The sequence below is a fragment of the Macaca nemestrina genome, chromosome 6, assembly GCF_043159975.1.
Source record: "Macaca nemestrina isolate mMacNem1 chromosome 6, mMacNem.hap1, whole genome shotgun sequence".
NCBI lineage: Eukaryota > Metazoa > Chordata > Mammalia > Primates > Cercopithecidae > Macaca > Macaca nemestrina.
In genome coordinates, this window is record NC_092130.1 from 57,995,686 (window position 1) to 58,017,585 (window position 21,900).

Genomic DNA, 21,900 nt, shown 5'->3' on the forward strand with positions numbered 1-21,900 from the left:
ACAGAAGCAGAAAACAAAGGCAAAAAAATTTAGCTGTTTTACAACCAAAAATAATGTCTATATTTAAACAAATAAGATGAGAAGGGTTATTGGGTGCTAGTGTTGCCTTGGAGCACATTTCCTCCCTTCAACTGTCCACAGCCTGGCTTTCCAGAAGCAGCAAACACAGTGTCTCCATGGTCCCCAGTGTGGCTCCCCAGTGGGTACCCAAAGTCCTTTGCTTTATTTGATATGTGCCTGTTTGTCTTTGCCAGAGCAGTAACTTGGGTCAGAATCTCCCCCTAGCATCAATATTAGAATTCACACCAACTCTTACCACAGTCAGGGAAAAAGGCAGGGCTTTGGGAAATGGGGAGCCAGCCTAGAAATCTTAGGAAAGCCATTTTCAAATGTTTCCTGTGGGCATATCCTTGGGTGTTGTACATAGAGCAATGAATACTGGATCTCCACAGGAACAACACAAGACAGATACCACTAACCAAGAGTAATGGATATTTTAGAATTTGTAGCACAACCTCCAGTTCACCCTTCAAAAAGGAAGAAAGAAAGAGGATCTAAGTGCAGATTTAAACCCCAGAGTTATTGCACTGCCCTCTGCTTCAAACAGCTTTGCCTGACAGTGCCAGAGTGACCTGATACAGGCCCCAGAATGTCTTCAGTCAGCTCTTGCCTCAGAGCTGCCTGGGGCAATCCTTTAAATCTGTCACAGTAAGATACATCACCTCCCACTTCATTTTCCCATCACTTATCATCATTCCCATCAGCGGTGGCAGCGGCACCTACAGATGTCAAGGGCAGAAATATAGATTTCCTGATGGCGCCTTGGTGTGGAGTTATCTTCTGCAGCGCCAACTCTCAGATAGCAAAATGAGCTTCTGCTTCCTGCAACTTGTCTTTCTTATTGTAAAAATTATCTTATGTACCCAGATTTGAGTATCTGAAATAATTCATTTTGCCCTCTTTGATTCTCTGATCAAGGTGTACTTTGCTAAACAGTAAGGACTGCATTACTGGAAAGTGAAAATATATCTAGGCTGAAAAAAATGGGCTTCCTGATATAAGATTGAAAGTGTTTTAAAAGACCTACTTTTTAAAAGGAAATTTGTTCTGAAGGCATTTTTTTCCCTCATGTTGAGCCATTCTTTCTCTTTTAAGCTCTACAAATAGTATAATTATGATAAACAGAAAAAAAACTTGCCATCCCTTACCTCAAACCCATCATTTAATTTTCCTGTTCTTCTCCTTTTTTCCCCATATGTATATACCATTTTTACAGTCCTAATTACAATAGATACAGAGTCCATCCAAGAAGGAATTAGGATGTTACTTCTATGTTTAAATGAGATTACCCATTTAGCAAATGTTAACAATTCTTCTGAAATCACAGTAAGGCTTACAATGAAAAGAAAAGCAACTTGTATTGGTAAAAAGTATTTAAAATCAGAAATTTTATTATTTGTAGAAATCTGAAAATAGGTTATCAAACAAATTGCTTGGTATAAAAATGTCACTTTTCTTCAATTCACAAAAATTTTCAGAGACAAATATACAAACTCTGCTTGGAAATTACTCAAAACAACATTCTCTTCTACCGTGATGGATTCTGATACAATCCAGACTCTTTGGATACTAGCACGTTCACTAGATCCAAATCCAATTCAATTTCTTTTCACTAAATCTGTACTCAGCGATGAACTATTGATTTACAGACTGTGTTCCCACGGCCTTGGTGAACAACAGAAAGACGATGCTGGGTGTCAGGATATGGTACAAACATCAGCAGGAACATGGAAATATGGGGAGATTAAGCAGAGAAACATGCATCGGAGCTGGGGACCAAATGGATTTTTAAATAAATGAAACTATAAAATGTGGATGAACATGTCTTAATTAATCAAATTAATCAATAACCGTTGCACCCCTGTTTGAGGTGCTCCAACAGTACAGACAGCAATATCCAGTTGAGTATAGCCATTCCAATAGAATATAACCAGCGGATAATAACTCATGACATCACAGCAGGATTCTTTCTATTTAAGCTTGCAGGATGGTAGTGAGGTTCCTGATTCTATAGCAAGAACACAAGACTTACAACAGGTGCAGCTCATTATAGGAAGCCTTGGGCCACTGCCCATATTTATTTCTGTGGGTTGGATGACCCCACCTTAGACTAAGACTCCCAGGCATCTGGAGTTTGCCTCTACTTCCCAGCAGGCCTCCACATGCTATCTCCTTTAAGATGTCTCATTCTGTTTATGACCCAATTTCTTTTGTCTGGTTTCAAGGCTTGTCTCTTTCAGGGTGCCACTTTAAGAATATTTACATTCTCGGCCGGGCGAGGTGGCTCAAGCCTGTAATCCTAGCACTTTGGGAGGCTGAGACGGGCGGATCACGAGGTCAGGAGATCGAGACCATCCTGGCTAACACAGTGAAACCCCGTCTCTACTAAAAAAATACAAAAAACTAGCCGGGCGAGGTGGCGGCCGCCTGTAGTCCCAGCTACTTGGGAGGCTGAGGCAGGAGAATGGCGTAAACCCGGGAGGCGGAGCTTGCAGTGAGCTGAGATCTGGCCACTGCACTCCAGCCTGGGCGACGGAGCGCGACTCTGTCTCAATAACAAAAAAAAAAAAAAAAAAAGAAAAGAATATTTACATTCTCAATTATAATGTGCAGAAATCCCCGTGGTTTTCCAATCCTGACTACATTCCCCAACATTAACTGTTTCTTTACAGGTAAGAATGAGTCTGCAGTTGTCCCAGTGGCCAATATGATGCCACCTCTTCTCTCATCTGCCCTTCCGCCAAGCCTCTGGCACTCTCACACACTCTTTTCAAAGTAATCAGTGACAAGATAGGAAGCAATAAGGTCAGGTTAGAGTAGCTGCTGATCAAATATGATAAGGACACTGAGGTGAACTGTGGTTGCTTTTCTCATCCTGCTCTTCTGACACCTCCCACTATGCACACCAAACCACTATGGAAACCAGTAAGTCTTCTTTCAGATCCATGGCAAACGTGCTCTAACAGAAAGCACAGCTACAGAGGGCATGCGTTGGAGGCCTGTGAGCTGAATCTGGCCCGCAGATGTGATTTGTTTGACCCCAGCAGTGTTAAAAAAAAAAATTGAATCAGTTGCCAACTTGCAGACCTTGGGTGATTTCACATAAAATTTTGGAATTCTGGCTTTGCTTTAAATACCTGAAGCTCTGGCAACAAGGGTCTGCAGTCCCCATAGCAACAACTGGCTAGAGCTGAGCGGCAGCTGCTCCTACCTGTCCATGGGGCCTGTGCTCCCTATTTTCCGGGAGCCCCTCCGAGGCTGCTCTACTCACCAACATGCCTTGGGGACATCTGAATGTTCGACCCTTCAAATGAATTCAGTATTAAACAATAAGTACAACCATTACCCCCAATTTTGTATTGGTGTCTCCTGACAAAAATGTTTACTTCATTTGTATTCTAAGACTTAATTTGTATTCTAAGATCATTTTAAATTCTCATACCACAACAGCAACAAAATAAAATTTCCTACAAATAAACTATTGGCACATCACAACTTGTGCTTTCACAGAATGTCCATTTTATCTCTTAGTACCAGGAAAAGAAAACCTTTGCAAACATAATAAAATGTTATGAGGTGGGGATTATGTTTCCTTCACTTTACAACTGGAGGAAGGAAGGGTTCTTCTTGCTTTGTTGTGATTGGTGTGGATTTACATGGTGACACTTCACTGCTGTGACTCCAGGGGAAGGGAGGAAGCCGTGCCAAGTGCAAACCCAGAAAAAGTCCTGAAGCCATCCTCTGTCTGGCCCAAACCGGCAGCTTGGAGGCAAGAGAGCCAACCTTATTGAGGCCAACAAGAGTGGGTTTATACCTAAGCAAAATACATTTTTTATGCTTTCCAGAAAGGGCAGGTCAGCTTAAAATCCTTTATGTAGGGTTGGGCGCGGTGACTCACACCTGCAATCCCAGCACTTTGGGAGGCCGAGGTGGGTGGATCACGAGGTCAGGAGACCATCCTGGCTAACACGATGAAACCCCGTCTCTGCTAAAAATGCAAAACATTAGCCGGGCGTGGTGGCGGGTGCCTGTAGTCCCAGACACTCAGGAGGCTGAGGCAGGAGAATCACTTGAACCCGGGAGGTGGAGGTTGCAGTGAGCCAAGATCACACCATAGGATTTTTATTGCTATGTATCATAGTCGGCCTTAGGCCCCTTCTGGATCTCAGGACCTAGTCATTTGTGAATCTGAATTTCTCCCCCATGCCATCAGCCCTGACCCTACAAGCTACAATCACTTGCTCCCAGGTTCTCTAAGGCCTTCCAAGGGCTTTCTTTTGCATGTAAGCCCCTCTCCCCACAGCACACCTCTTTCAAGATCTGTCCACCATGAGTATTGTCCACTGATTGAAATCATCCCACTTCTTTTTACTGGCATTGGCAAGTTTTAATTTGTTATTTATTTAGGCAGGTGTGTTATGTGTTTAAATTTTTTTTTTTTGAAGTGGGGAGAGGTGAGATGCCAGGGAGGGTGAGTAGAGAAAGATAAAGGAAACATTTTTCAGTGGTGTAGCTCTCCCAATTTGGGTAGGAAAACTGATAGAGAGGGAAAGAAGAAACAGATTAGAATGTGAGGACACAGGGCCGGGTTGCTGGGAACTATATGCTGTGCAGAAGCTGCTAATGACAGCTTGGCTCCCTTCTTTGGATGTGCCCACGGCACTGGGACAAACCTTACTCAAACTCCAAACTGATGCTCGGCTTTCAGAGATAAAGAACAAAACAAACGGCATCAACTATACTCAATGTTTGTAGGACTCCTCCTACTCTCACAGAGTTTCGATAAACTGCCAAGAACAGAAGTCCCTCCAGTGCCTATTAAAGTGTGTGCGAGGGGCTTATGCCCCTAATGGGTCTATCAACACCATGTCACCTTCTCATGAGTGACCTCAGTGATGGCCCAACTGCTACCTTCCATGGAAATTTCCTTTTGGGAGAGAGCTCAAAATAACTGAGAACCAAATTGCATAATAAAAACATAGACAAGCAATTTAAAAAATAGCCTCCTTGCTACCCCAGTATTATGATATTCAGGTGATATTTTTACTTTTTTTGTTGTGACTTGAAAATTGACTTTGAAAATAATTCCAAATGAAGACTTCCAAAAATCTGTTACATAATGGCAGCATCACTGGAAAAAGCTTATAGTAGCCAACAAAATTTCCTTGAGAAACTACACTCATTTTATTGTACGCATTCTGATGTGCTTGGCTCATAAAAGGCTCATTGATTTGTGACTACAGTCACATATCATATAAATTGCTCTACTGAAAATTTTTTAAAAATGTATTGCCTCACTCCATTTTACAAGGAGTCAGCTTGGACTCATTTTGAAGGCTCATGTTACACAGATTTCTTCTTTTCTGCCAAAGTCGCTATTGCTCCATTTACCAGTATACTATGAGGTCTGGTAATTAAAAGTAAGTTGGACTTGTCAAAATAAATGAGCAGAGTACATTTGGTGATGAGGTAACTTCAACGGATTTGCATTACAACTTATTTCTTTACCCTTTAATATACCAGCACTTGGGAAAACACAGCCCCTCCCTGCACTCCTATACACACACACACACACACACACACACACACACACACATACACACGCATGCCTGCCAAATTTGTATGGGGAAAAATTTTCAATTTGAAGGCCTGGACATCAATATTGGGCTTACTTTCTTCAATATAAAATCTTAAAATTATCACAAAATAAGTACTGGAAGGTCTGGGTAGAAATGTTGTCCCCAGTTGGCTCAGTAGCTTGGCTGGCAAGGAAGCAACTCATTCCAAATATTGGATTTGGTTTCTTTCACTCTTTGATTCAACAGTGGCCAGAAGCATGGCAGTCAGTAAATGCCTCATCTTGAAGCAGAAAAATGATAGAGGCAAGAAATTTCTCCTGGAAAGAGGCAACTGAAGGAGAGCCAAGAAGTACACATGAGGAACAAAGAAAAAGCACAAGCCCTGTGAACTTTATTCACTTCTTCATTTCTGGAATATTCTGGATGCATGTGGTGGATAAGACCTACACTAATCTCCACACCAGGATGGAGTATATGGTACCAGGGGAGACAAACAAGAAGGCATGCTATTACAATATCATGTGGTGCTGGCCAAGACCAATAAATACACAGCAGGCTGAGGCACCCAATCTAGACTGTGGAGATAAGGAAAGTCAGCCTGGCAAAACTGAAAGCGGAAGGATGGAGGTGTGAATGGGGAGGGAGTGGTTGGGGGCAGGAGGAAGTGTTCCAGTTGTCTGTGCTTTCAGTATGGGAACAGGCCTGGAAATGAGAATTCTGGAACAGAATGTCCAGAAAGATGCATAACATTGATTTAGCATTGATTGCTGTATTTTTGCTTCTACAAAAGGGTCTTGAAGGGTGAGGGTGAGGGTAGGGTGGTAAATTGGGATTGTCAGGGGAGTATTTCCAAAGCCAGAGAGTACACAGAGCACATCTTGGAATATCAAATTTCTGGCATGTTTGTAAAAATACAAGTGAATGTTTGATATCAAACAAGGGACTTCAATGTAATATACTGAGCCTGCTCCAGCTCCTAGAGGAGAGCCTACATTTCTTCCTTGCTGTCCTGAAGGAAACACCCACAGAAAAAGTTGTGAAGAAAACTCTGCATCAAGATTTAGGACTGGGTGCTATTACATATACTTGCTTATTTAGTCTCACACAGATGCTGGGAGATGAAAGTCTTAATTTCTTTTGTGGAAATAAGGAAACCAAGGCTCAGAGAGGTTCTGTAATTGCCTCAAATTCACACAGCCAGGGCTTCTGATTTTAAGTCTAGTATTTTTCTCTCCTACTTCAACTTGCCAAAATAACAATGGTAAAGCAACACTGTCTCTGTGTCAAACGTTTTATTTTTAAGAATCATCTTCAGCATTTTTTAGCTGAATTTATTTATTGCAACCAGTGATGGAGGCAGAAGGGATGCACCATAATTTGTAATTTGCAATCATATCTTTTATATTTCACAGATGGCAAACCTCAGGAATATTCTGTCTAAGGTTATGCACTACTAAGTAGAGGCAAAGCCAGCTAACACAAATCATTTCCTGCTAACCAGTCTAGTGTTCTTCTGACTTGCCCTGGACTGCTCTGAATCATGGGTATGTCTTTTAACCATCTAGGTCAGAATTCCAGACATCTTTAGCCCTGAATTGTATTGCTTGGATGTTCATGAACCTAACTCCAAATGAGTTACCCTTCTTTCCAGGAGAGATTAAACAGAAATGGTAGACATCATCATCATCATTAACAAAACGTGTATAGATTTTGTGTCTCTAACATACCTTACCCACAGATCTCCCTGAACTGGTCTATAAGGCAACATATTCCATAGTCAGTTGGTTTAAATCTTCAACTTCACCTTCAAAGAAAATTGGATTATAAGCATTCTTTTTAATGTCTTATTAAAAAGGCAAGGAAGATGGCACTGTTTTAGGCACTGTTTTAGAAAACTTGATTCTAGAGATCAGGATTTCTCTGAAAAATCCCTACAAGGATTGGTCTTTTTGTAGTTTTGCCCTTTAATTTATACATTAAAATTCTTGCAAGTGATTTGTGGGTCATTTTATGGTTTCTCAAATCCAAATATTGAGAACAAACTAACATATACCTGAACTTGAGAGCTTGGAGAGACCTTAGTTTTTAAGCCTAGGGCAGATATACATATTTTATATACCTTTAAATCTGGTCTCTCTCTCTCTGTCTCTCTCCCTCTCCCTCTCTCTCTCCCTGTCTGTCTATCTGTCTCCATCCCACCCCTCTCTCGTGTGTGTGATTTTAAAATGAGTTGAACACTTAAAATTCTTTTTGGAAGAAGGAAAGAATCCATGCTCACAGGAGCTGTGCAGAAAAAGATACAAGAATGTATAATAGAAAAAATACATGCAAACACACATGCATACACATACACAAAGAAAAAATATATTGTATTCAGTTCTGGGTGTTACTTCTTTAAAAAGCCACAGGTTATCTGGAATATACCAAGACAGAGTAAGGAAGCCAAGAGAACCAGTGGTTGAGAAACTGTCTTATGCAATACAGCTAAGGAAATACCTAACTTGGTGAAGAGAAAAAAGCTTTCCTCTCTAAGAATCTAAAGATCCCACAGGTAAAAGGAGGATTTAACTTCAAGGGTAAATCTTGGAGGAAATATCAGAGATATCAGTCTCAGTAAATACTTTGTAATTATGGTATTTCAAACGGGCTTTAATGGAATGGGCTGCTTTGTGAAATCACACCCACCTCAGCAAGAAATTGTTCAAATAGAAGTCCTCTGAGAGAAGAAGATCAGAATCCTGCATTGGAAAGTAAGAATAGATGGCCTCCCAGCTCAAAAGATTTTGTGTAGTCTGAGATGGCATTGACAAACACCCGTGAAACTAAACCAGGACCTCAGGACAGTCCTAAACAATTTTACATCTCTTCAGAGGGCTGCCATGACTATCTCTGTTGAATTCCCCTATCATATGTCATCATAATCCCACCAGGAACTTGAGTGAAATTGGATGTTAAGGGAGAGAAAAGAGGGAGCAAGAGAGTTAAAATCCAACTAATTTTTAAAAGCGAACTGGAATATTGTTCATTCAGTGAACATATGATTTGTTCCCTGTTGTAAATGAAAACTTATCAACTCCACAAGGACAAAACTATGACCTAATGAGGTCCAAACAAGAAGAAAATATCTGGAAAAAAAAAGAAAACATTTCTAGCACTGGGAAGTTGAGCTTGGGCTTAAGCCAACCAACCGTGTCTTGCACTGGCTTCTGGAAGGTAACTATGGAATATTCTGGGAACTGGAGCCCTTACTCCGTTATGTACAGGAAACTATCCAAATCCAAGTTTCAAATTTTTGGCTCACCTGAAATGGTTATGCTTTATTTTTGATTTTGCAAAGATTACTTAATTTCTGCAGTGGATGTGTTTGGAAATTATTATTGAGTATGTATGGAACACAGATCACAATCCTGATTGCCATTGTAAAGAGAAGCAGACACAACAGCAGCATGCATGGGATCATTGAAGACTACATCTTCAGTCAGTTATCTTGGCTTCATTCTGATTGTTCATGAGGATTAAACTTTGGAGCAATCCTAGATGAGTTATTCCCAAACTTTAGAGTGCATGAGAGTCACTCAGATGGCTTATTAAAACAGACTGCTGGGTCCAAATCCCAGACTTTCTGATTCAGTAGGTCAATGTGGTGCCCAATAATTTGCATTTGTAAGAAGTTCCCAGGTGATGCTGATTCTGCTGGTCCCAGAATCACATTTTAGAACCACTACCTAAGCTAGTGGCTATTCTCAGCTTTGGCTACATCTGCACTTAATTAAAGATAGTGACCTCTTCCCCACATGCCACGTCTATCCAGATGTTAACTTCATTATACAGGATTCATGCCTAGTGCCCTTTTGATTAAGCTGCCTCAGTGGACTCACTTAAGCATTTCCCATGAAGACCACCCAGCAATCTCAGAGGGTCTTAGGTCTGTCTTTTTATTATTATGATTTTTTTCAATTTGTTGTGCTATACAAGACATAGACATTGGCACACACAACTTTACACAATTTGGGTCTTGGCTACTTTAAAATTTCCTTTCTGTATAGCATTTCATGGCTACAAAGATGTTCTTAGTGTCTTCTGTTAATGAGGTCCAGTTTTATAATTTTCAATGCTGCCTTTTTAGAACCGAGGTCTCAATTTGGGGACATCTATTCACTAGAACAACAGTATAATAAATCCCAGGTCTGTTAACACAGAAGAAAAATGAAAAAAATAAAAAGCAAAAATCTACTAAGAATTTGCTTAAAAATCAATGCTTACATAAATATATGTGAAGATACTGAACATAATTACTCACTGTATCAGAAGCAGTCCAAAGAGCTAACCCAGCTAAGTGAGAAAAAGAAAAACCCAGCCATATATTTGTAATTAGAATTACAATGTGCTTATTTTTATTGGCTCCAAATCCAGAGATCAAATTATTATGAAGGTTTTATAAGTTCTTCCAATTTGTAAATGTACCAATTTGATAACCAAAAGGAGATAAATTCCCTATAAAATAAATGTCTTTTTTTTCCTGAAGAAAAGAGTATACTTTAATATATATTTAGATGATTAAGCAAGGATAGTGAGTTAAATGTCTGAACAACCAAATATTTGCACATCTATACATACACATAGAGTATGACTTAGTAAGTATTAATTCTTTAATCCAATGCTTCATTTAGCCCTACTTTATTAAAGACATGTAGGGTAGAGACGATTAACAAAATCTGCTTCCATGATGGCTGAGGTACTATACTAAAAGTGCAAAAACTGAATGCTGCATACCTACCTAACACACTTCTGATATGTGTGGAAGTATTTCAAAAACAACATAAGATTATTTATGTGTACCTTTAAAATTCAGCTAGGAAGTATTATCTTCAGTTTCATCAATATGTTGTTTTTTAAACACAATATCTTGTACAGAGTAAATAATATATTGTTTATGTTGAGTTCATTTCCAGATTGAAAACTGTTGAGTTGCTTTATAATTTTTGCACTAGAACTCTTGGTATTGTCTTAAATAAAAAATGTTGTGATGACTATTTTTTAACATATAATAGCTTAATGTTCATGTATTTTCTTGCACAGTTTCCTCTGAAGTCTATTTTTGAAGAGGAGTCAGTTTTCTAGAGGCCCTTTCAGAAACTGTTGATGAGCGCTATGAAAACTTCAAGCTATACTCTCCACTGACAGGGTCTGTTTTCCAATGATTAAACTTGAATTCTTTGCCATTAAGCATATGGAGAAAGAATAACATTTGTAGGCTGCGGTGTGGGTTTTTCCTTTTTGGCACCACAGAAGGACACCAACTTCATTTTGTAATTAACCAACATAAGCAAGAAAGGACTGAGAGCAGAGAAGTTTGAAGAGAGGTCTGTAAGAACAGCTGGAATAAAGCTGCATGCTGCCAAGTCTTTCAAGAAATAGACTAAGATAAAGTGAGAAATCCAAAGTGGAGTGATCAGCAACATTAATAAAATACTGAACTTGGCCCCTCTAAGGATTTCAGTTTCTGAATCATCATCTCCAATCCAGATGTCACCATATGTCATCTTCTTTCTCTCCGAAAAGAGGAAAGACATCCAGAAACAGACAAAGACTAAAATAACTAAAGGAAGAATATCAATCAGAACCAAAAAAATTTTCCCCTAGAAAAACTCTACCTGCTTGTTTCCAAAGACAACTTGGGCAATCCATGTACATCCTGTTAGTAGACAAGGGATCTGTATCATCTCCTGCATTCGAGAATTCTGGTTTTCTAGTACGAATTAAAACTGGGATATATACACCACACCAGCCACCCAAAGTACAGAAACCACCTTCACCACCTTCAAGGAATGCTTCTGTTGGTCCAGGCTTAGATTCTCACCCAAAGGGTGGGCAATTTGGTAAAGCTTCCAGTGGTAAAGCAATGCAAAGTGTAACATGAACCAGATGGCCAGTGAAGTTGTCAGGGCTGATGTAAAGCACAGAACTTTGCAGCCAGCTGAATCCAACATGATACCAGAAGAGTAAACAATTTTCATAACATTCACCACCAAGTTTTTAATAAGGTGGACAAAAATAAGATTAAAAATTAGAAGAAAGGATGTCTGTAAATGCCCAGTGATACATCTTCTTGTAGAATAAAACAAACGTGAGTTTCCAATGATGTTCACGAAGATAAGGATGGTACAAGTGATGATCTCAAGCATGTCTGCAGAGGGCTTCATGGTAAATTCTGAACTGTTATCTCAAATGTCTTTTTCTCTTCTGTTTGTCACTAGGCTTTTGGAAAACTTTTAAGAGGTCCTTAGTGAGACAATCCGGATTTTTAAATAGATCCACTATGTTGACAAAATCATCAACTGATATCACCCTAACAGTTCAAAGCCTGTAACAGAATTCTGCTTGCTCCAGTGATGAGATGCTGAAAACAGAACTGCTTCCCAAAAGGATTCTATTTTGTCATCTCCAGGGACTTGACTATGATGAGAAAGTGCTAGGTATCATCACTTAATTAAAAGTCTCAGAAATGTATTTACAGTACTGTAATACGATTTCCTAGATACAGTATAATACAGTTTTCAAAAACCATGATGGAGAGAATAAAATTAAATTTGTGACACAAAAGAAAAGTAGCCAGAGGTTGAAAGTACACCACTCCACTCATGGAAGAAAGTTAAAGTAAGGGATGTCTGAATAACAATGAAGATTTCAAAATAACAAAATGACAAATTAAAAATGAGAGTAATAACATGATAGAGATTTATACAAGTAGAATAGTTTTCTAGTTTCTCTACAATTTTGCAAAGCAGAAGTACTATTACCTGTTCTGATGATCTTGTAGAGATGTTAGAAATACAAAAGATGGTGGAAAATACTTCTGTAGGAAGTAAGGGTGGTTATAAAGAAGGAAGGAAGAAGGGAGGGAGAGGGGGAAGGGAAAGAGGAGGAAGAAAAAGAAGACATCTTTATAAACATGGGGATTATGTCCAGGAGCAAATATCTAAACTATCGGTTAAGGAAACATTCAAACAATTGAGAAGTGATTAGGGAGATTTTCCTTCCTACAGCACAAGAGGCTAGGGAAATATTTCTCTTCTAAGTATGACTGGAGAGTACAGAACTAGAACAGAAAGATGGCCTTGAAATACATTGCTCGAGTAATCTGGCATGAACTCACTTTCTGGATGAATCCAAGTATAGTATAGTGATCCACTCTAGGACAAACTATTTTCCCTCGACTGCATTTGCTTGTAGGTTTTGCTGTCATCAACCATCCTGTCCCATACTATCAAAACATAAGCTTTAGCCTGGCCCAGTGGTGTAATGGAGTGGCAACAACTTGAACAGCTGTGCACATCTCTTCCAAACTCTGTGTTCAGTGACTTTATGTTAAGAGCTTACAATTGGCCATGCTGGAAGTATTTACACCATGGAAATTGGCAAATGCTGCAAATCACAGCTTTTTTGGAGGAGAGCTGTTTTAGAAACACAACATTGGCCTGACCAAAAAAATACAGATTAGAATAAGAAATTAGCTGATGTTTTATTTACATAAAGATGTGATCAGTATTTGGTATTGGTCAGCCCTTTCAGTAAGGGTATGAACAACTTCTAGTGCTGCATGTTAGATAAGAGGTTTATGGCTGTGTAAGCAGATGGAAAAGCTGGGCTGCACAACCCTACTGTGGGGAGGTGGCGACTGGGGACTGACAGTTTCTATTAACCCCCTTTCCTTTAGTTTGCTACTAAGATAGTCAACTTAGAGTCCTCACACATTTTTTTTAAAGAAACATCCATTATCAGTCAAATAGAAACCCCTGTGGTTCTAATAATAAAATAATACAATAATACAATAATAATGCTGGTATTATTTATTTAACCCCAACTTAAGCCAGACACTGTGTTGGTGTTTTGCTTTACAATTCCAACCTGATTTAATCTTTAATATCACTCTCATTTCACAGATGAGGAAACAGAAGACCAGAGAGTAAAGCAGATTGCTCAAAGCTACTAATGATGACAGGAATCAAAGCCAGGTAGGACTGATTCCCAAACCACCGGTTCTCAGTCACTGCCTTTCCACACATGTCAGATTGCAGATTCCTGTTGACTTTTCTCAGTCTCCCTCTAATGATTTATAATTGGTATATCCAACATATAACACACTGAGAAGAGTTTCTTTGAGTTTATAATATAGAAGTCAAACAGGTTTTTAAATGGCAATTTGTCTTCTCCCTTCTCTTTCAACGACAGTAATAAATATGGTTGTTTTCACCTCTGTACCTCATGAAGACCTTCAAGCGTTCTGTACACCAGCTCAAGATGACTTGCTTGAAATGGAAAAAGGCTCTTTCAGCAGTAGTTAGCCCCTACACTGGCAATGTGTAAGCAGAGGCACGATGACCACCTGAAGTAATTCTTTTTCTTTTTTGAGATAAGGTCTTGCTCTGTTACCTAGGCCGGATAACAGAAATCTAATCAGAGTTGACTGCAACCTTGAACTCCTAGGCTTAAGTGATCCTCCCACTTCAGCCTCCCAAGTCACTGGGACTACAGGAGCATGTCATCACGTTCAGTCAATTTTTAATTTTTTTTTGTAGAGACAGGGTCTCACTATGTGGCCCGGGCTGGTCTCAAACTCCTGGTCTCAAGTGATCCTCCTGCTTCAGCCTCCCAAGGCACAAGGATTATAGGCATGAGTCACCAGGCTCAGCCCTAAGCCTGAAGTAACTCTGTAGAGTAGTGAAGAAAAACTCTAAACAGCAGGCAGAATATAGCCCACTTGAGTTTGAGATTTAGTTTTGGCATGATAAATTGAGAAATTGTCTAAGTGATGCTATTTCTGAAATTTACACAAATAGTAACAATTTATAGCAAATAATACTGACTTTCTACATGCATATGAGGAGCAATTAGAAAAACATATTTTACAAAATCAAAAAAAGCTTATATGAAGCTGTGCAAACAATCAGCAAACAAGTCGTATGTTCCTTTGCATTAGGATAAAAAGGACAAAAAATATGTGCCATTTTCTCCTTCAGGGTTATATCTAGACTAGAGAAACAGCATACATTAAAATATGAGGGGAACAAAGTTAATTTTTGTGAATATTTGCTTAACTGATGAATAAGACTTTCTGTTGATAAGTAAGAAACAGAAGGATAAACAGGTACCTTCATAAGACTGCACTTAATTAGCTGTTTATTAAGAAGCAGTTGTGTGCTCAGCATGGCCTGGCTTCTAGGGATGGTACACAGGGTGCAATTGTCCCAGCCTTCTAGAGGCAATGATTTGGCAGTAAGAACACACTAAAGTACAATACATGTCATATATGTTACATTATGTTACATACATACATGTATGAGAAATATAAAATATATTTATGTTTTAATAATTATTAATTGATAGCGATAAAATAAGTAATCCAATGTAATAAATTGCATGGCTATGAGTACAAGAGCAAAATGTTCAGAGAAGTGTGGGATCCATGTGCGCCATACTATTATTTTTTGAGCATACAGATTTTTTTGTTGATATATGAGTTGTATATATTTTGGAAACATGTAATATTTTGATACCTGTGTACAATGTGTAATGATCAGATTGGGGTAACTGGGATATCCATCAACTCAAACATGTAATTTTTCTTAGTGTTGGGAACATAACAATTTTTCTCTTCTAGCTATTTTGAAATATACCATTCTATTTTTAATCTCCAGTTCACAGAAAAGGAAAGTGAAGCTTGGAAAAGTGAAGCCACTTGCTCTAACTGGCAGGAAGAGGTGGCATTGAACCCCAGGGCTCTTGCATTCAATAGCTCTTTTGGAAAGAGAATAGGAAAAGTGCAGCTGACTGAACCGTGAAGCAAAGGAGCTAAGAAGCCTGGATGCCAACCCCAAGGGTCCTGAAGAGTCCTCCTGAGGAGTTCCTTACAGCAGAAAGCCCATTTCTCAGAGGCACATACATGGTCCAGAGCCAAGAAGGTCCAGGAAGCAAGACTGCATCCTTCCCCAAGGAAGGTGACTGTGATGTGGACACTTCAAGGGGGAACAAAAAAAAAATCTTTCTTTGAAAACCTAACATAGGCTCTGCCAATCCAACTTCACCGAGGCTCTTTGAGAACTGAGTTCAAAGGTTCTCTACAGCTTCCATTTACTTTGGCATAAGATTTAACAGAAAAAGAATTAAGGGAGAATTTATATGGGCCAGGCTGTTTTCCAAATCTCAAACTGCTAAAAGTTATTTAGAATGTGCTTTAGCTCGCAATCATATGTAAAGTGGTTCAGATGTAAATGCTTTCCGTGTGGCCTAAGGCAATCTAGGTTTCCTCAAATGCACATGTGCCATTCGAAAATTAAAGATTTTGATTGGAAATCTCAAAGTACATTGGGTTCCTCTTGATTAGAGACTGCTGTTACTTTATGCGACATTGGGTCAGAGGAGGAGAAATAAAACACACTGCCTTCATTTGGGCATTATATTCTCACAGTAGCTCTAAGATAAACAAACTTCGCAGGCTGAGGGAAAGGGCATTTGCTCCTTTAAATTGAGTATGTAATATAAATAAATGTCTTCTAAGAAAGGATGGCTGAAACTTGATTCTGAATCTGAATCCATACAATGGCACTAATTTATTTTAATGAAGATCAGTGTGGAGCATCTGTGGGAGTGCTTGCCTTCTTGAGATCAGAGCTGGTCTGACCAAAAATGATCCTTCACTGACTCTCAGAAAAATGCTGCTTGAAACTGATTAGTTCACTGGCTAGGAGCAAACTGATACGTTACATAGGACAAAATGGAAGGAATTACCAAATCTCTTACTGTGTAATCAATGGCTGCCTACAGCTATTTTCAATTCTCTCCAAGGCAGTGATTTTGTGACCAGTCAGGCTAGGACTAAAAACCCCTAACCCCAAATTAAAAGTGAATGGAGAGAAACTTCAGGCTGGCTGGGGCCAGAGCAATTAAATGGTAATTGCCTTTTAGATATACTAATGTTGCTAATTATATTACTGTGCTAACTGCTGGGAAATGTGGATAAGAGCTCCAGGCCACTCTGATGGGAGAAGGGAGCTAAGATTTATTAAGTCTGGCACTAAGCTTGATCCTTCAAATAAGTTATCTCTTGAAATCCTTATAATAAGTGCAAAGTATCATTAGGTTCACTAAGGCTGAGTCGCTTGCTCAGTTAGCTCCAGCTGGTACATGACAGAGTCAGGAGTCCCACCAGGTTTGTGTGGCATGGGCTTGAGTAGAAATGGGGAGAAATGTGTGATTTCTGGATATACTAGGTTCAAAAACTGGAAATCTGGTAGCAGAGAAGGATGACAGAATTTGAAAATCAGGCCGTGACGAAAAATTCTGCAAGTATGAGGGCTCCAGAGGCACCTTTTCTCGTGTGTGGAAAGGAAGAGCCCCAGATAGGAAAGTTTTGTGGGCAGAATATGGGGAAGCCTCATGCCAGAACATAGGAGGCTGGGAGGGGAGGAACTGCCGTCAAGGAAAACTGACTCTATGGTACTCAGCAAAACCACTTATTACCTGTAACACTAGGGGATCCAAAGGAGGGGCCCCCAGACTGTCTGAGGCTGAAAGGCCTAGGGAATCAGGAAGTAAAGTGAAGGGGACAGTGCCTATATACTTGCCACTCTCTAGGCCAATCTATCAGAATGACAAAGTCTGTTAATTGCAATGGCAAAGTCTGTTAAAGATGACCCTACAACTCCAGAGTCAGAAGACTTGGGTTAAATCATATATGAATTATGAAAGGTTTGGCAAGTCCTATTTGCTGTGTGTCAGGTTTCTAATAAGGAGTTTCTCAGAGACAATAAAATATATATAGACCTATGTGTGTATGTATACACTTATATATGTGTATGTGTTTGTGTGTGTGTATATATATAGTTTATGCACACACAGCTATGAGACAATCATGGGATTCAAATAAAACTCTGAGCCCAGTTTGAAGGATGCAGAGTGCTATACAACTGCTAGTTTTTGCTACTATTTGTCTCCTAAAATCACACACACAGTAATACAGGTGCTTTCTGCTTGAAACGGGAAAGTGCTACCTGGTTTCTTTGCCAAGACTGGAATTCTAAATGCACTGTCTTTGCAGCATAAGTGCAGTTCCTTGGCAAACAGTTGTGGGAAATTCCCCCAAGTGTCTCCAGGCCTGACTCCAGCCCTGAGCCCCTTAGTCTCTATCTCTACTCTATCCTCTAAAGAAACTCATCTCTGGTTTTTTGAACCCGACTACATACATCCTCAAGTCTCATCAACCCTGCAAATGAAACCCATCCCAACTTTGCATTTCATCCCGTCTTTTCTCTGGTCTTATCCAAACTTCAAAAGACACATCTACATTTACCATTGCTACTTTCTTGTCTTCCTTTTACTTCCTAACCCAGCACAATTTAGTTTCTACTACTTTTTCCTCTGAAAATGATTTAGAACAAGATCATCTTCTACCACTAAATCCAATCACACCTGGACCTGTCTGATATTCTCTTTTTCTTTTAAGGCTTTACATTTGTTGCTCCCTATGGTCAAGTCTTGGTCCACTTCTCTTCTCAATCACCCATGAATACCTATGTGTACAGATCCCATCTGCTTCTGGATAACTCTGCTTGATGTCCCTTAGACTCCCAACTCAAACTTAACCTTACTTGACAACACCACCATCCTCAGCTGAGGTGAGAGATTTGGGTGCCATCCCTGGATCCCACCTCTCCCTCACCTGTACATCCATCCTTCCTATCATTTTTATGCTTTCCATCCTTCCTACCATTTTCTTACTGCTGCTTCTCATTGTTTCTTGCTTGAATGAATCTGAGAAGGACAAGACAAAGGCAAATAAATCATATTTTTGCTTCTTCAAAATCATTCTGGGAGTCTACACAACTGTCAAAGTGACCTAAAATACAAATATGGGCTTGCCACTTCCCTGTTGAAAACCTTTCAGAACTTTCCCATTGCCTACAGGGAAAATGGCCAGTAACTCCGTTAAGTCACATGAAGCCTCTCATGTTGGGTGCCTGCCTACATTCAGCTCCTATCAATCTCTGACTCATACTGGAAACTTTATGACAGAGACTGAGATTCTGTGCATATCTCATGCTGTTTCTTGTCCTGGTGCTTTGGCTTATGCTGATACCTCTGTATACATCCTCCTTCTCTCATGACCACACCAAGACATCCAACACCCAACGTTTGGCTTTTCACTTGGCTATGAATGGTATGAACATTTGCCTATTTACTCTCAGATATATTCTCTCAGGAAATGATATTTCCTAGGCTCCTTTGCCAACTGACTGGTTTCCAGGTAAATCTGGCCAATGGCAGACTCAATCAGAAGACTGGAGGGCTTGGAGAAGGGACTTAGTCTTTCTCTAACTCTCTTTCTCACATACACATACATACTTACCCTGCCACAGGCAGTGTCTTCTATGTCATCAGCTCCTATAACTGTTCAGCAGCTGAACATCATTCCAGCTTTGCTAGTGGCCCTACCTTGTGGGTGGTAATAGACCTTTTCCCTTTGTCCTTTCAATCCTAGGGGAGCTGGTGGCTTCCCTGCTTTTGCTAGTATCAAGATTGCCTTATCTTGCTTAGTTTGGTGTCTCAGCTCTTTCAGCATTAGAGTAACGAATTCTCTATTGTAATTTTCCTCTGTTTAAAATATTTAGAATGGTTTCTGTTTATGCTGACTTGACCCTGACTAATTCACTTGTTTAACCTTTAAACTTTTCAAAAACTCAGTTTAGGGGTTACTTAGGAAGTAACTCCTAAGGAAGCTTTTAAGTTTACACCTGACTTCAAGTCTAGGTTGTCTACCTGCCTCTTCCTCTGTGAAAAATTCTCCAGCAAATGACACTCTATATACTTACCATAACTTCCTATTATTATCTATCCATGCGTCTGCATCTCCTGATGAGATCCTCTGGCTTGTTCACCATAACCCACAGTGCTCAGCACAGAGATTGGCATAAAGAAGACACTCAAGAATATTTTGAACAAATGGAAAAATATTAATGAATAAAACCATGTGACCAAACAGGGATCTTTCTTTTTCTTTTTTTATGGAGACAGGGTCTCACTCTGCCACCCAGACTGGAATGCAGTGGTGTGATCTCGGCTCACTGCAACCTCTGCCTCACAGGCTCAAGTGATTTTCCTGTCTCAGCCTCCCAAGTAGCTGGGATTACAGGCACACGCCACCACACCCAGCTAATTTTTGTAATTTTAGCAGAGGCAGGGTTTCACCATGTTGGCCAGGTTGGTCTCAAACTCCTGACCTCAAATGATCCACCTGCCTCAGCCTTCCAAATTGCAGGGATTACAGGCGTGAGTCACCATGCCTGGCCAGAGGGATCTTTCTATCAGAAGCCAAGTTTGGCTTAGCCATAGAAGGTATCCCACATTTTTTGTACCATTACTATAGAAAAAGTCTTACTCCCAAACAAATCATGGCCTAATTATTTAAAAATAAACATAAGACATACGGCATTTTGGGGAAAAGCATATGTCATAAAACTGGTCACAATTCTAAAAAAATTAATAAGGTTCATGGTTCCAGAGAGTCCAGACAGGGAATTGGGGAAAGTAAAAAGAAGATGGACATTTCGCATGAGTAAATAAGCTAAATGAGATTAAATACAGGTTGGGGCATGGGGGCAACAAAGTAGGCAGGAAGCCAAGGGGAAGAGAGACCACCAATACAGATGGCAGATTCTTTTGAGATTCATTTTATGTTCAAACTCTAGTCTTACCCAAATGTTTTATATATGTCTCTTTTTAACAATTACTCTTTTCATGTTTTCTTTCACTGGGAAAAGGCACTGAACACTATATTTAAAAAATTAACGATTATCTCTCACCATTGTATAAGTCTACAAATGAGGAAAAAAGAGATCTAGAAGGGCCCAGTGACTTGCCTATGGTCACACAGCTTTCTAATGGCACAGGTGGGTAGAAGACAGGTCTCCTGCATTGGTCTGTCCACCACACTTTTAAAATTTATTGAAATATAAAAAAAAGTAATAAAGAAAATGAAATTAATGAAAAAAAAATTTTTACATTAAAGCAATTTGGCCTCAGATTGGCTGTTGACTGCACCTTTGTATCAAAGCACTTAGTGCAAATGACTTCATTAGCATGACATTCATAAACACTGACTGTTTCATTTTCATTATAAGCAGGCAAAGGATGTGGTAGTACAAATAACACATGTGTCTTGAATATAATTTTCTAATATCCAGTTAAAGTCTTCCATCTATGTCAAATATCTGAACAATAAAATGTTGAAAATTGGCTGGGCACAGTGGCTCACACCTACAATCCTGTTAACAGGAAAGGAGTCCTGATCTAGACCCCAAGAGAGGGTTCTTGCATCTTGCAAAAGAAAGAATTCAGGGCAAGTCCATAAAGTGAAAGCAAGTTTATTAAGAAGGTGAAGGAATAAAAGGAGTGGCTACTCCACAGATAGTGCAGCCCTAAGGGCTGCTGGTTGCCCATTTTTATGGTTATTTCTTGATTATATGCTAAACAAAGGGTGAATTATTCATGCCTCTCCTTTTTAGACCATATAGGTAACTTCCAGACATTGCCTTGGTGTCTCAAACTAAACTGTCAGGGCGCTGGTGGGAGGGTAGCAGTGAGGACAACTAGAGGTTACTCTCATCACCATCTTGGTTTTGGTGGGTCTTGGCTGGCTTCTTTACTGCAACCTGTTTTATTATCAAGGTCTTTATGACTTGTATTTTGTGCCAACCTCCTATCTCATCCTGTGACTAAGAATGCCTTAACCTCTGGGGAATGCAGCCCAGCAGGTCTCAGCCTCATTTTACTCAGCCCCTATTCAAGATGGAATTACTCTGGTTCAAACGCCTCTGACAATCCCAGCATTTTGGGAAGCTGAGGTGAGGATCACTTGAGGCCAGGAGTTCATGGACAGTCTGGGAAACATAGGAAGACCTCGTCTTCACACACAAATTTTTTTTTTCTTAATTAGTCTGGTGTGGTGGAGGGCACCTGTAGTCTCAGCTACTTAAGAGACTGAGGCAGGAGGAATGTGTGAACCCAGGAGTTTGAGGCTGCAGTGAGCTATGATAGCACAACTGCACTCAGGCCTGGGTGACAAAGCAAGACCCTGTCTCTAAAAATAAATAAGTAAATAAATAGTTGACAATAAATGCTTATTTTTTCAGATGCATTAAATGTAGTGGGTTTAAGAAATTTCCCATTTTCAAACTATTAAATCAACCAAGAGAGGTTTTTTTTT

At 39.7% G+C, this 21,900-nt stretch overlaps 1 protein-coding gene and 1 pseudogene across 10 annotated transcripts in view; both read right to left on the reverse strand.

Annotated features, from left to right (window-relative positions):
- SNCAI (synuclein alpha interacting protein) overlaps nucleotides 1-21,900 on the reverse strand; it is a 147,014-nt gene that overhangs the window by 73,394 nt on the left and 51,720 nt on the right. The window lies entirely within an intron of this gene.
- The window catches only part of LOC139363785 (uncharacterized), a 29,205-nt pseudogene continuing 7,305 nt past the window's right edge, over nucleotides 1-21,900 (reverse strand).